General features: G+C 32.7%; 1 protein-coding gene across 1 annotated transcript in view; it reads left to right on the top strand.

The window, feature by feature from the left end:
• Window positions 1-1,422: 1,422 nt before the first annotated feature.
• The window catches only part of LOC129004468 (uncharacterized), a 158,646-nt gene continuing 143,029 nt past the window's right edge, over window positions 1,423-17,039 (top strand). Inside the window, exon 1 of the mRNA XM_054433063.1 lies at window positions 1,423-1,467. The gene's annotated coding sequence lies outside the window, so the exon portion shown is untranslated. The remainder of the gene's footprint in view (window positions 1,468-17,039) is intronic.

The raw sequence follows: 17,039 nt of genomic DNA, 5'->3' as shown, positions 1-17,039 counted from the left end.
GTCCGATTTTGATGAAATTTTGTTTAAAGGTGTAAAGCGGGATAAACTTGAATGAGTTCGCGAACCAGCACGATCGGACCATGGGATCGGGGCTTTACGGGGGGTTTTATGGGGTAAAAATTGGTTTTTCTCACTTTTGACCCTCAAAACACAAAATTTCCCGATTTCTCTTTAGACCTTTTTAAAGAGCTAAAAAATACAAATAATTAAGTATATATAAGTATTTTTGTTTGATTATTAGTAACGGAGAAAATTAAAAAAATTGTCAATTTAAAATTCCCATGTTATTCTTATGGAAAATATTGTCAAATGTTGTAGTTTGCTTGTTTATGGATATATTTTGATCGAACTTGGCAAATTTATTTATTTTATTTTGTACTAAGCTATCAATATTTTACTCAAAAACAAACTTTATTAGTTTCCTTGTAGCAGCAAACCTAGGTACTCGTTAAACCTAATGTTATTAAAATATATTTAACTGAAAATCAATTCAGACAAATGGAAATTCGCTTAGTCGGCAGGTTTGCTGCGGCGGGGGTATTTATAAAACCATTTGCAAACACAATTGTAAAATATGAGACTAGTTTTCATGTATGTTTCACAGTTGCGTTGTTGGTTTTAGTGCGCTGTTGTCCATTGAATGTTTCTCTCTTATTTTCTGGTAGATTTTGAAATGTGTTTTTTTGGTTAGTTTGATTTGGAGCTTTTTAAGCTAATGATTATATTGTTAATTTTCATTCATGGCGTGAAGGAAACCCGCAACACTCGTAGCCTATTTACAAAAAAAAAAAAAAAAAACAGCTTGGTTAAAGCTAAACCGCGATACTTCTTGCATGAAAGTCCAGGTCTAATTCCCGCAAATAAACAATATCTTCTACCATAGACAAAAGAAATACAATAATAGTGGTCTATTGTCTGTGCTTCTACCTATATAGCGAGTTGTATATAGCGACGTGGTAGCTCGGATTCCAATTCACTGCGATCTTAAACATATACAAATAAATCTGGTTGTTTGTATGGTGCGACACTTAGATTTGTAGGACCACTGAATTTCTTATGTTTGCTAAACTCAGATGAGAAAAACAATCTAGAACTACCATTCCTAAAAGCAATTTGGCAATCTTTTACGATAGTATATCAAACGAAATGCATTTTCATTAGCGGTTGGTAGGAATCAGACTCGGTAACATGACCGACTTTGGTATTTATTCAAATTTGAATTTTTAACTTTGAACAAAACAATAAAAATCGTATCCTAAAATAATCAACTACCCTAATACGACAATTTTTTTTCGTTATGTTGGCAGTAAAACACGATAATTTAGTTTATCGCAGTGGCAACCCTTCTCTCCTATCAGCTCTTCGCCAGTCGCCAGTCGGCGTTTGTTGATCAAAGTGCGAATTACTTCCTGCACCGGTTGTCAATTAGTTTAAACACTTGGCTTTTGGCTGGCTGAAAAATAATTGGTATGTGTATCTTAGAGAGAGAGAAATTCTTTATTTATGCACATTATTTTGCAGCAAATACATTAAGAAATAAAAATATCACATGGGTCACAATGACCTGTGCGTGATAGAGTCCTTACTGGCTGCTTCATCAAAATAAAAGTTCTTCACACTTCACTACACATAAAAAAAAGAATAAAAAAAAAAACAATAACTTGGTAAAATAAGCATACAATTTAATTTAATATACAATTATAATTATAACAACCTAATAACCATACACAATGTGCAACTCAATAACTTTTTTTTCAATTCCCAATTTTACTTCCCAATTTTACTGAGGCGTAGATTCCGTCAAGTAAGAGTGCTGTAGAAGGTACAATAGATAGTCCAGTTATCAGTTGGTTAGGTCTAAACGAGATATTCTGGGCTGATAAGCGACTCTGTATTGTCAAGGCCTATCTCCATCAGCCAATTAGCGATAACCCTCTTAATTTTGATGTTTTATTTTATCAACAGTAGGTTTGATATTAACGGGGTATTCAAACTTGTGGTGCCGTATAATCTGAATTGGTCGTTCTTATCACTCGATAAAAATCGATCTGGGCTGGATACCTCCTGTAAAACAATCATACTTAACAAAGAATAACACATTTAAATCTATGGTTCTCTAGCTCACCTATTATATTGTGTGTGTTTTCTTTAACCATTTATAATGAGTATATAGTTATAGTATATAGAACTATATAGATACAGTTATTTATATGTATCGCTCGACCAAATTAAGCACTCGATAACTTCAAATAAATATTGCTTATACTTGTAGCAGAAGCAAACAAGTGGGGGAAGTTTAGGAAAACTACTTAATTTTTTTTCCAAATGTAAACAACACAGGTTTCTAATTTTCATCCTCACGCACTTCATTACTCATTGATTTCCAGGAAACGTGAACATAGATTATTTGACAAGTTTAGGTATGTAGTTTGAATGGGAATTAGTATACTTTCAGAATGCTTGATAGTGGCTTAGATAAACACCATTTACTAGTAGCTTGTAGTAAGAAAACCTCCTGTTTTTCGTAAATATATTTCTTGCAAAAATGTACGAATTTAATTAATAGAGATTTCAATGAAAATCAGTTCGTTGATATTTAATGCCAAATATGCATTATGTTGCTTTATCTATTTGTGTTTAAGCGTAAGGTTAAGAAATTTACCGGATTTTGTTAATGATTCTGGGTCTTCAGCTATCCTCTCCAGTAAGCAAGAAATATTTCATTCATTACTTTTACATGAATGATCACACCATATCATATTGTGTTTCGGCTTTTTATACGGTAATTTTGTTTCTACATTGTATCTAACTTCCTATTTAGTTTGCTTTACCTTAACAAAAACACTAACTGGGGACTTTCAGTACTGGTGTGTACTGGTGTGTGTGCTGGTGTATATTGCTTAGTTGCAATAAATTCTGTTTTCACGAAAATAAAACACAAAGAACATTATAAAATTGTATTAATGTTAATTTGTATACATTTATAGAAAACCGCACAAAAATACGAAGCAAATTTAATTGGTGAGCAAAGTATCTAAAAAAAAAACACTATAGATAAAACACTTTAGTGTTACCAAGCTACATTTAATTATGTGAGAGTCTTATTGATTTGATGGTACAATAAATTAAGAAAAGCTAGTTAGTTAAGTCATGTTTTATTTTCAGGTTATTGTTAAAATTGAAGTTTTGATTTTACCTAAGTTTGAAGGTGAATGTGTTTGAATAATCAAAACTAATTTTTTAAATTTATGTGTTTTCCATCATCTTCATATCATTGTACAAAACATGAATTAAATAAAGTGCATTTCAACGTAAGCGGAAATTACGGACGAACTTCCATTGCATTCCTACCACTCAGTCAATATATACTCAGGAATTATTTCTTCTTTGCGTGTGAGCCACCAATTATCCAATTAGGTTGTTTTTCTGCACGCTAATGCCACTAAGTAACCATAAATCAACAATAGTGAATCGTAATTGTCTAAAAAGGTAAATATAGAGAGAAATATAACTCTTTCTGTGGTAATACTTAATCTGTAATTTAGGCCTAAATTAAAAATACCGAAGTTCGTGTTAATAGAAAAGGTATTATAAATATAAGTGGGTAATACAAAGAAGTTGAAATAAAAATATACAGATTTGTTAAACGAATTGGACACATATGAATTCTTTTGAAGAAGGGGGGGATTGGCCAGTCTCTATATTTCCAAGATACTCTATGAAATGATTATTCAAAATCCAAATTTCAATAACGATAAAAACATTTTATCTTTACATATAGTAGTTTTGGAAAAAAACACCTAGAAGTATCGGCCAACCCAACAATAATAATGGTTCGAACCGGATTTCGTCAATTGAAGTAAATTTAGCGTGAGTTTATATTTTATTTAAAAGCTGTTCACAATTTTTTTATTTATTTGAAGGATTTTAGCATTTTAATGCATGACTATAATGTATACAATGCAGACCCAAAAGTAATGTTACCCGCTAGGCCCGAAAGTAATCCTATTTTCTGTAAAGTAACATGTGAAATAAAATCTATTTTTAATCAACATTATAAAAGAATAAAAGAAAACTCTGATAGTTGTTTTTGCTGAAATTTTAAATGTCAAATAAACCAAACCAAATTAAAGTAATATTGTCAAGGAATTTTCTAATAATAATGTCAATTAATTGACGAAGAAAATACCAAGTTTACAAAAATTGAATACAATAAGAGTTTTAGATTTTCTATTATTCTAATGGTCAATTATGGTATATTTGTAATTTCTATCAATGATTTTTTGTTGTGCAAGGGAAGTTTGGTGCGAACTAAACAAGCCTTGAAGGCTACTCCGCACATAGAGTAAATATTGACTCGGACCGTGGGACATAGAGCAATTTCGCTGCCAACATATTCATGCCAGCCTTGACCTTTTCTATTACAATGGTCTTCAGGTAAAGTAGTTTGTTTACCTTTAGTTTGGATCTAGTTTTCTTTATTTTATGGATTAGTGGTAGTTTTAACCCTGATTTGTATCTGGCTGTACACCTAAAATCACCTTATAACACACGACGCCTTCGACACGGCAAAAAATGAGCTGGTGTTACAAACAGAATCACTTAGGATTAAACATGCTTACCTTATAGTTTTACAAAACATTATCTGATATCAATCACCTTTTATAGTAACAAACATTAAACAACGTTAGGGGTGTAAACACGGTTGCTTGTAATGTTTCCATTGAAATAAATCAATAAAATATTCCCGTGAGCTTAAAATCGGTTTTAGAGTTCTTAAAGCAAAGCCGTAGGTCTATAATAAAACGCGAATACAAAAAAATTCAAAAGAAGTATTATGGTGAGTGGATAGAAGTGATGGTAAAAAAGATGAATAAACATATACACAGAGAAGTAATGATGTTCCTTACTTCTCTGTCACAGGCATTTGTTTACTATTTATGTATATACTTAGAATTGATAAGTACATTTAATTAAGTATTTTTCTTCGTCACTGATAAAAAAGAACCATTGATTAGTCGCATTTAAATATCAGAAACATATATTTATAGCAACTGATTAAATTGCCAGTTGAATAGTTCATCTTCATCATAGACATACCAAAACTAACCTACTTATTTTCAACCAAAGTTATATGTTAGATGCAGATGTAGATGTACATTGTGCATGTAAATTGTGCATAGATTCTAGTTAGTGTGTAATTAGTCTAAATCCTACATTTCTTAATATTTCACTCAAACGAGTTCAAAACCCGAAACAAAAGAAAATTGCAAAAAGGTTTGGACCGCTTCCCACGTGTGATCACGTGGTTTCCTTCACATGAACCACAAAATGGCGATACGAATAATGTTATTGAGATTCAAACTTTGACCCCAAAATAACAAAATCTTCCGACTGAACGAAGCAAAATGAACTCAAAAGCCGCTGGCTGAGTATTGAGCGATTGGCAAACTCTTTTGAAGCTGCAATTACCGATCCTGAACAATAATGGCAACTAATGGCCCGCAGCAACGCTCTGGAAACTTCACCTCAAGAAAGACGGGAAGATTAATATGCTTTCTGGAGTGAATGAGAAGTCTACAACATCTTGTCTTGTAAGGCTCGAACACACCAGCTCGAAAATCTCAGAACGATGTCCAGGTTCGCCACTCAGAGCGCTATTTGTTTGATATTTGCTATTTGATATTTGTTTGACGATTTTCCCTAACTGCCAGAATATTTCTTTGTGCCTTTAAACTAGCTGTTCTGAACATCGACCACATAATATAAAATAATATTATGTGCTCAATGGTTTTGAATTATATTCGATTTCGAGTTTTAATCGATTATTTGATTTCCGTACATAGCTAGCTAGTTTAACTTAAGACATAACATTAACATTTTTTCCGATTATTCACAAACACAGTTGTAACGAAAAGTCAAAACTTCATTTCAAGCCGGAAGACCTACGCTGTCTGGCCGCTACGAACACCACGAAACGGCAGCAAAATTAGGGCTTGCAGACGGTTCGTTTTACACTCCTAATTCTTTTATTTATTAGGTTATTAAAAATGAATTGGAAATTAAACTTATTGTTGAGGAACACATTTGAATCTACCTTTCTCTAATTTTGAAAATTAAAGAAAAACGTTGTTTGTACCTCTTCTTTTTACTTTTAAAAGTACCAATTTCCATACAATTTGAATCTTTTTTCATACGACCCTTGGTAATTTTGAGAAAATCTAAAAGCAGACAAAGGTGGATAAATTATTTAGCTTTCAATCGATACCTTTGTTTGATCTTAACTTGTATACAGCGTATTCTATCAGTTTAAAACGAAAGCTCCACATATCCACGAAGTGCCAGGGGTGTACTACAGCCTTAAGGCGGACGTTTTGGTCTTAATGGCTATATTAAACATTACGTCTTAAGGAATCTCTTCAGTACTACCATTATAAAACCATTAAACACACTATGTACGGCTTTATGACACTCTAATTACGTCTTTAGGTTACCTACTAATTACTAAGCACCCAGAGCAAGCACTGATATGCAATCAGTCACAAAATGGTTGAGATAATAAAAAAATAATAAAAAAAATAATTGCTTAATGGATTTAAAAAATAATTTGCCAAAATTGATCAACATACATAAATGGAAGGTATCATTGTAATCTTGAACGTACAGTTTTTTTGGAAATTTTCTCCTACATTGGCACTTGAATGTAAACATTATTTGTTTTTAAGCCCTGCACGATGGGTGTAATGAAAATTGAGCATTATTATGTTTTAAGGGTAAAAATGTGAAAAACACCAATTTTTGAAACCTTCACAACTTAATAATACCCCTTTCCCATTATCGAAAATATACGGATCTTGCTGGTTCGCAACTCATCCAGCCCTAACCTTCAAGCCGAATTTAATCAAAATCGGACCAAAATTATTCGAGCTATCACGTTCACTGAATTATGTATATGTATTTAATAACTATTATTGTAACAACATAATAACAATTTGAACGAATTGTGTTTTTGGTTTTTGGGGACATCAAAATAAAAAAAGGATAAAAAAGGTCCCGGTCTAGGTCTTACCGTGCCACATACTTCCCTCTAGGAAAATTCCCTAAAAGTACTCCAATACAGTTAAGCTACAAAACTAAAGTACCCTGAGATTGCCTTTAGCATTATTATTATAATTTTCTAAGGTTATGTTTAATCCATCATATAATTTAGATGAGGCGTAAAAATCACAAATGTCTCTAAATACCTCGCCATTACATATTTTTTAGCAGATTAGGTACATTAACAACCTATATTATTATGTAATGATTTAATCACAAGTGATGTAGGACCATCACGTATCTTTAAGGGATGCCTTTTAATGAACTCGTCAGTTTTTTGTAGTTAGTTAATTAATACTTCCAGAGTCACAATCCTACCAATCACATCTTTTTTTTAAAGATTGTATTAAGTTTATATACTAAAAATCCATTGTGTACAGCAGAAAAACTTACTTCTATAAAAAATTAAACCTGTAGGTAATCTTTTGCACGGTTCTTTTTACGTTGTAAAATTGGTGGTGCCCCTACAGTTACAATAAAAATGATACAGTAATGCATTTCCTGGCCATTTTTCATTCTTTATCTACGCACTGAAACAAAATTCATAGTTGTGATACTATTTTAGTTTGGAAAAGTCTAGTAGTATGTTCGTCCGATAACTATTTAGAGGTGTTACTATAGTCACCTTTACATGTATTTTAATTTACAATTTGAATCAATTGATTGGTCAAAATTAAATGTAAAGAGTTAACAAATTACAATAACTCAATGATTTGCGGTGGACATCAATATTTACGCTTATTGGGTAACCAACAGTTGAAACGGATGAACGTTTTTGATAACTAGCAATGATTTTTATCTTACCCAATGCCCATAGATATAGTTTGTTCCACAGTCTGTTAAAAATAAGTTATCTGCCTTACTTAAGAACCAATGTTCATTAAATTTGTTATCTTTAGAATTGTAATACAATTAATTGTGTAGATAACAGATTCGTACAATAGTTAAAATATATCCACTTAACAGTTTACTTATTCTTAATTTACAACCCTTTGCATTCCATACGTAGCCAATAAACTATGCTGGTTCGCAAACTCATTCAAGCTTATCCCGCCCTGCATCTTCAAGATACATTTCATCAAAATCGGGCAAAAGTTTTAAATTATCGCGTTCATGGATGTACATACTGTATATAAATTTGAACGAGTCGTGTGTTTGGCCTCTAGGGACATCAAAATCAAAAAGTATATCGGCCAATACAATACAATAGGTTTAGCCGTACCACCTACGGTATGATTCAACTTAATGCTTCTACTTCCCTATTAAGAAATTCGCTAACAAGAGTGAAATTGTGAAACAGTGCAGGAATTAGCTATTTAGTGTGTTAAAATCAATGCAAAAAAGCTTTTATGTCACTGAAGGTAAAACGTATATTACTGGAGGACAAACGTGTTTAGATAGAATAAACAAACAAAACACAGACGAAGAACGGCTGCCCAAAACCTTTTACGTAACATGTCACTGTATTTTACGACAAGTATTATTCTATAGCCGGTGGTCGAACCTTTCATGCTTCAATGGTACTTCATTGTTTTACAGGTATAATATTTTATGTGTTTATTTGTCATTAACCCTCCCTTTATATATAGCTCACGTAAAGTTTCTGTATCAGTGAGCTCGAGGTGGCCTGGCAAACAGAGTAATCAATTTTCAGTTTAAAATTTACTTCTCAACTGTTCACAGGCACATTACCAATAATATCTTGGCCTGTTGTCTTATAGTCAATGACATTATTATTACCTGCAGCTATACCTACCAAGGGATATTATTGTACTGCATAGAATCTATTACGGGGAGATTGGCTACCCTGTTTACAATAGGCTATGATGTGTTTAACCTACACATATTGTGGATATTGAATTAGCTACAACACTATAACAATGCTAAATTCATTATCAACACAGTACGTATCATAACCATGAAACAACTTATCAAGAAAACGCTAAAATGATTATCATTGGAATAGTCACCATTATTATTAATACACAAATATAAACTATTTGTTTGAGCTCCTTCGTTTTTGAAGCCCGTTAAGCAATATATTTCAAATACAAAAGGACCAATTTATTTGAAGTCTCATGAATTACTGTAACAAAATGTAATCCGCAAAAAGATATGAGATTGCAAACATATTTAGTAGCTGGCTGATAACTTCATGTTGTGTTGTTTATTCCGAATCACGTTGACAATAATATTGTAAAAAGGTTAAAATACCTGTAACTGCCTCGTGATTCCTCTGTTCCTGTACTGGACTACGCGCGTTTCGATGTATTCACATCATCATCAGGTCACAAACTTGAAGAACTTAAACCATTCTTGAATTGGTCGCGTCAAAGTTTACAAAAAATACACAAAACATTTAAACATTTAAAAAACTGGGACAAAAACTGTAGGCCTACAGACACTGGTGTGCACATGACGGGTGCCGAGTCTCGACTCAGCCAATTCAAGAATGGTTTAAGTTCTTCAAGTTTGTGACCTGATGATGATGTGAATACATCGAAACGCGCGTAGTCCAGTACAGGAACAGAGGAATCACGAGGCAGTTACAGGTATTTTAACCTTTTTACAATATTATATTTAGTAGATCAATGGCTCGAATATCAAAATATTGACTTTAAATTTAGAGTAAGATTGTTGTGTATACCACATCATTAAAACAATCACCCAAAAGTATGTTTGTTTTAATGATGCCATTGGAGCCATTGATCTACTAAATATGTTGGCAATCTCATATCTTTTTGGGGATTACATTTTGTTACAGTAATTCATGGGACTTCAAATAAATTGGTCCTTTTGACTTTGGCTTTGATTGGTCCTCAAAATTACTTATCACCCAAAAGTGTGTTAAGTAATTTTGAGATTTACTCGGACACTCCTCTAATAACCTGTGACTGCTTTTATTTTGTGTTTCCTTTACTAATTTCAATTTCTTTTGCTTATTTAAAACAACCTATACGCGTTTAAATATCAGGTGTTCATTAGTGAATAATAACAGAATTTTCTCACTTCTTAATCAATTCAAATTGGCGTTCTACTAATGCGGGGTAATACTATGGATATTTATAGTGCCCTTTGCGGTCAAATGGCGAGTATAGGTCGCCACCCGCCATTTTCCTGACAGTTCGAAAATAGCAACCTATGGATACAAAAAAAATAAAAAATAAAAAAAGTTTATTTTTGCGGTCAAATGGCGAGTATAGGTCGCCAGGCACCATTTTTCTGTCTACTATAATGGTAAACTGGAATGGTAAACTATACTCAACGAAAAATGGGCAAAGCTAAGATTTTCTTGGGGTAAAATTTGCATAGATGCTGAAGGGCTGAGTCACTAATGTTGCTGTGTTATGTATGAGACCTTTAGTGACCCCTCTTCCATTGAGCTCTCAACACTTGATATATTATTAAGTTTCTGGTTTTTTTGTGATACAAATACAAATTGTGTCCGATGTAAAGAAAAAGTAAATTTGGCCGATGCAATGGTTTTCCGATTTAACTTACGTTTAACAATACATTCTCAATTTAACATTATTGCATATATGCATACTCTAGATGTATAGGGTAACAATTGTGTTTCTTCGAGCTTGCAATGTTACAACCAACATTTCGAATTTTTAAATCAAACCCAATGTTTGTACAGTGCGTGACGTAGTAGTATCGGGAAAACAGCAATGGTCGGGTTGGAATGGAAACGAGCTTGAAATAATGATGCACTTGCAATCCACGACTTGATAAAGAAAAGTTAAGTAAAGTAAAGTAAAGTAAAGATAACTTAGACCAAGCACACATTCATTGGAAAAAAAATAGTTTTACAATGTTGAGAGCTTGTACCGTCGAGGCATGTTTAGCCGCCATCTTGATTTGACCGGGTAGAACCCTCTTAAGACGCACAAAGTTGGATATTATAAAGGTACTAGCTGACCTTAGTTAAAGTTATAGGTTATAAGTTATAGGTAATAAAGTTATAGGTTTCCCCTAAGACAGACCGATGGAAAGAAAGTACCGTTACGTTTAATTTTCAAGATGATCTCGTTCGCATCGCTCAATCACGTCCTGGTTGAATTTCGTTCGCTACGCTCACTCACCTTTGGGTTGGAGCTCGTTTGCTACGCTCACTCACCTTTAGGTTGGAGCTCGTTCGCTGCGCTCACTTGCCTTCAGGTTAGCTCGTTCGCTACGCTCACTCGCCTCCAGGTTGAAGTTCGTTCGCTACGCTCACTCACCTTTTGGTTGCAAATTAGCTGTTGTCATAAATGTAAAAGAAATAATAGTGCTGCACCCTGTTGGTAATCCTTGTAACTTTAATGCTATTGATCATCATAGAACAGAACCAAATTGTTTAATTGAAACAGCTGTTAAGATTCATTAATTCCATTTCTCATAAGGTTAACATGGGGAACTCCAGAGCCACTGGGGCGGAGCCCTTTTAAGAATTTCGAAACGGGAAATAGTTTACGTCCGATTCGCATACCTACAGAATTTACACACCAAATTTCATAACGATCGGTGAAGTCGTTCCGGAGGAGTTTGCAGACAAACACTGTGACACGAGAATTTTATATATTAGAAGATAGACTAATATTAGATTATCAGAAAGGCATTAAAGCTATGTGTGTGTGTTTATGGACACGCTTATTGTAGCTCTGACTTACTAAAATCAGCTGTTTTTTGCAAGATCCAATTTATTATGGAGAGCCACGATTACTAGAAAAATGCCGGTATGGATCATAAACATAAACAAATGACGTTGTTGGCCCGAACCCTATAATACTAATAGCATTGAACATATGTTTTGGCAGTTCCATTTAAGCAATGTTAAATAATGTTTATTTTCGGGCCAAAAACGTCATTTGTTTATGTTTATGATCCATACCGGCATTTTCTAGTAATCGTGTGGAGAGCTCGTTAAAGTTTTATCATAGAAAATGTTTCTGAGGTTTGAACCAATGGCCCTCTAAGATATAGACGACCATTATAACTATTTAGCTATCAACAAACTCTAGCCTTTGCAATAACTTGTTATTGAACATTAAAACAACTTGTTATTTTTATTTTTGCATTCAAATTGAATCAACATAAATTCGTATTTTATAGCATTTTCGTATATATAAATAGGCATGTATGTTTCTTTAAAACCTTTTTTCTCAGCTCGTGTGGATCACAGAGAGAATCTACGCATACTGTTAGAAATACATTTTCCTGAAGATGTGCAGAATCCCTTTATAAATTAAAATAGGCTAAAAAATAAACACGAAAAATAGATTTTTAATTTTTTTAAATTAAAGGCCTTATGCATTGCCATTTTGGTGACAAAATAACAACAAAATGTAAACAGTAAATCACAACAATTGGAAGAAATTCAAATCACATGTATTATTTACATTTTTGGGTGGATATAGAGAAATCTGTAAATTAATTATTTTTGGCCTAGTTTTCGGCCACTGGACGACCTCTAGTTCATATAATAGAGCAAACATTAATCAAATGATAGTCAGGAGCGAGACATCGTTGCTTTATATGTTGTATTTTCTTAATTAGTATACTACGTGTTTCTTCACAAATTCGTTTCAAAGTAATGTTTGAAATATAATATTATTTATGAAGTGGCATAATATATTTAGTATGGATAAAACTTATGTATAACTTTCAGAATCAAAAATCTCCTATTCAATGAGAAGGACAATTTTGTATTCATATAAGCATCATGGATACTGTTCAGTTATGTAGAGGGATTCATGTTGAAACATTCCCCAAAAATGTTGGTCTTGTATTAACAAACTGGTAAGAAATTTATTCACGGTTGCAATTCCTTTTAAAATAATTTATACTGACAAATAAAACATTTACAATAAACTAGTAGTTAGTAGTAGGTACAATAGTAGTCGTTAGTATATACTTACAACATATATCACAAAGAAATTACAACATTTTTCGTTAAATGACAAGAAATACTTATTTGATATAATAATAATTTATTGCTATGCAGATACTAAATGACAACAAGACGAGTAATTGTGGAGAATGTCGTTGAAACAAAGCCCAGACTTGGCACTTGACAGAGGTTGGACACTTCCTCAGGCGTCCTTCATTTAAATGGGGACTTAGATGAAACTGGGAACTTTATGGGCGGACTTTTATAAAAAAAATCAAGAAGTTATTTGGAAAAAAGAGAACAAAACTAGGTTAAATACACTCTTTTATGTACATTAAACAAAGCACCTGGAACATGTATCCAATGAAGTATAAATAATGTGTTCCCACTCTCTTTGGGTACTGAAGTCGGTTGAGCTATGGCAATTAAATAATTGAACTTTATAAGAACAAGGTTGAATCATCTACGGAACCATGTATCTTCTGAGGCTGTAGTGAAGAGGGGTGTGCCACAGGGGTCCGTCCTGGGGCCGATCCTTTTCCTTCTGTTCATTAATGACCTGCCATCTAGCGTAAAGGAGGACGACACTTCCCTAACTGTGTCCAGACCGAGTATGGAGGAACTGGAACTTGCCACCTTTCTGGAATTAAACTTCCTTCTTAAGTGGTGTGACAGTGTGTGAAGAAAATTACCTAATCTTGAACGCCCAAAAAACCCAAATAGTCCAATTTTCCATTTCTAACCGGTCAAAACGGTCCCACTATTACTTGAACATTCTCCTCGACGATAACACTATCTCCCCTTCTTCAGAAGTAAAATTCCTCGGTCTTGTCCTTGATGAAAACCTCAAATTCCACAGCCACATCGAGCATGTCAGCAAGAAAGTATCGGTAGGTATATTTATGCTGAGAGTTCTCAGCCAATCAGCCACCACCGATGTCCTATTATCAGCCTATTATGGGCTTGTCTACCCTCATCTGACTTATGCGGTTCCTGTTTGGGGGTGCGAAAGTGAGAGGACTAGGTTCTTGTTTAGGCTTCAGAGAAGGGCAATTCGAATTGTGTTTTCTCCAAACAACAATCATGCAGAGATTATTTCAGAGAATTTAAAATTTCAACTTTCCCATCTATTTACATCCTCGAAACTCTATCTTTCCATAGCAAAAATACTTCCTTTTTCTCATCAGCAAAAAATTCCAGGTATCTATTGCGCAATACTTTAAATCTACCAATTCCCCGGCATTCCACTTCTTTCTTTCAAAGAAACTTCCATTACAATTCCGTAAAACTATATAATAGACTTCCACCTCAACTGAAGGCCGAACAAGATCAAAAAAAGTTTAGAACAGGTCTAAAGTCCATGTTGTTAGACAGATCATTTTACAGCGTTCGTGAATACTGTACCTACTTTAGTGGTCATTCACAAAGTCATGTGTTATTTAGTTATAGAATTTTTACAGTAGGCCTAAGGAATTTTTGTTATTAAGATGTAATAAATTTATTTTTCTTGTACTGACTTGGTTAATGCAAGTATTGTCAATTTGGCCCAATAAATGACTTATTGAATAGCTATCGCACAGTATAATGTGCATGCTATAATTCATAGAAACATATTATTCATGGAATGCCTTTGGAGCTCTATTTCTTATAATACCCAATACTAATAGGCCTAGATGGACACATAAAGTATGGTAAGGTTTGCAGTAGTAAGAATCCATGGCTTGATTAAAAAGTTGGTGTGCGGTATTTTATGGAAGGACCTTTTGTTATTGGTTAAATTGATCATCTTAACTTCATACGACTTGACAGATCTTAACTTGGGATTGAAATTTATAAGCACAACCAAATACCTTTTCCGGGTGACAGATAATATTTTTATTGCATGATGGCTGATTTTTTTTATATTGAAGCTATCTCCCATATCTATGTGAATATCATCAAATGTATTGTATGATGAATAAATATAAATATACTATAAATATAGTACCGTCACTTTCGTCTTTCATATTTTTTTTAAATTTTAATAATACCAAATAGATTTTACCAAAAATATTTATAACTCTAGAATAATTGTTATGTGTGGGTATTAGAATGAAAATAATCAATTGCTTTGAGGGATTTGTAATCAACGAATAGTTAATTTGTGCAGTGTTTTGCTAGTCTTTTCAAATTTATTTCAGAATGTGTTTATTGTAAGTAATTAAAATATATCGCCTTGCTCAGTTAGATAAGGCATGTTGTGTTAAGAAGCAGTTTAAAATATCTCAGGTTTTAGGATTTAGAAGTTACAGCTCAGTGCAGGTGTATACAATTAGCGACAATGTCCTTTAAAAGCGTTATGAGCGCAATTAACTATTTAAAACAGTCATAATGGACTCTAGTTGTTTCAAATAATCTTTACTGTCACTCTGAGTAAATAACAAAGTTGCTGTTTTGATGTAAAATAAATCTTTTTGAATATCCTAAACATGAATTAATCAGGCTAAAAATATGCCGTTCAACTACTTGAAACGATACTTATGTGAACTGTCAAAGACATTATAACATACACATGTGCATGTTGCCTATACGTCTATGACATCAATAATATCATAGGTAAATTTATTACTCACAATGATCTGAAATATTATATAATATATATACTGCATTAATGTTCAAATGAATGTTTATTATAAACAAACGAATGGTTTGCTGGAGGGTTACTCCCGTTTAAATAAGTTGACGAGGATGTAGCAATGGTGTTTGCATCAAGTAACATCATCGATTAAAGAATATTTCGGTTGAATGTTTAAACTTTCAAAAGTTCAGGGGATTTGATCAACAATAAAATGATAGGGAATGTTTTACAATTCAGGTTTTTGCATCTGAAAGTTTTACGAAATGCTGATCTTCGAGCCGAAGGCGAGTAACGTTTATACTACGTCAATCGTATGTGAGCAGTGGCAAAACACTCGGATAGTCTTAAGCTATGGTATTTCAGTGCTATGTGTGTGTGTGATTATTTAAACTACCAGACAAACATTAAGAAACCAAAAATATCCGTTAAGAATAACAAATTTAGAATACGTAACAATTCTTTAACATTTCGAAAATTACTAAAATTTACGACTGATTTGATACACGGCAGTTTAAAATTAAATCTGTCAATTAAACATCTGTGCTTAGTAACTCAACATTTTAAATGATAGTTCATATTGGATTATAGGTAATAAAATAATCTCGACAACGCGTCATTGCCAGTTATTGGAGATGAGTAGATTAACCACTCTGTTATCATCATAATTCAGCAATTGGGTTGTTTTCTGTTGAGATGTGGTTATCAGGATTTGACGGATAAATATTTACGTTCGGGAATCTTTATTTGGCCTTTGCACACATACCATTCTGCGTATATGTTTGTTTGTGTTTAACTGTTCAATTTCCTTTCATTTCTGAACTGGATCCAAAGATTAAACACACTTTAAATGTTTGTGGTAAAAAATATATTCGTTTGAAGTTATAGCTATTTCAAGTCTCAGCTTAATTTACCATAGTTTAAAGCTTACAGAAAATAAACACGAAACACGGGTCAATGTTTGTTACACAATAACATTTTTGTAAACGAAAACATATTATTTATTTTTCAATACGGTGAAATTAGGATCTTTAATAATGTTATTAAAATATGTATAATATTAAACGTGACTCTTTGCACCAGCACACAATACTCAGAAAATGGATTTTCTGGAATAATTCGTATGAATGTAGGCCTAATCAATTATAAATTACTGTAGTATTAGTTAATAATTAATCTTGTACTAATTAATTAGATTATCAATTATAAATTATACTCATGTAACAATTTTTAAAAATTATGGTTTAAATATGTACATTTTATGAATTTGATATAATGATATACATTTAATGAACAAAACGGAGTTTAAAATTTTTTGAACTAGTTAATTAAAAATGTTGATGTATTAAAAAAAAAATCCTCACTTTAAGAAATACGTTTTTTAGTTGCTTTTAAAGAACTTGCATTAAATAATAATATATGTTAACAAATATATTAAAATAGTTGTTATAGTCT

This window comes from Macrosteles quadrilineatus, unplaced genomic scaffold, assembly GCF_028750875.1.
Source record: "Macrosteles quadrilineatus isolate MER2022 unplaced genomic scaffold, UCM_ALF_1.0 Scaffold_9__3_contigs__length_116548681, whole genome shotgun sequence".
Lineage (NCBI taxonomy): Eukaryota > Metazoa > Arthropoda > Insecta > Hemiptera > Cicadellidae > Macrosteles > Macrosteles quadrilineatus.
Note: the sequence above shows the minus strand (reverse complement) of the source record. Positions and strands in the feature narration are given on the sequence as shown.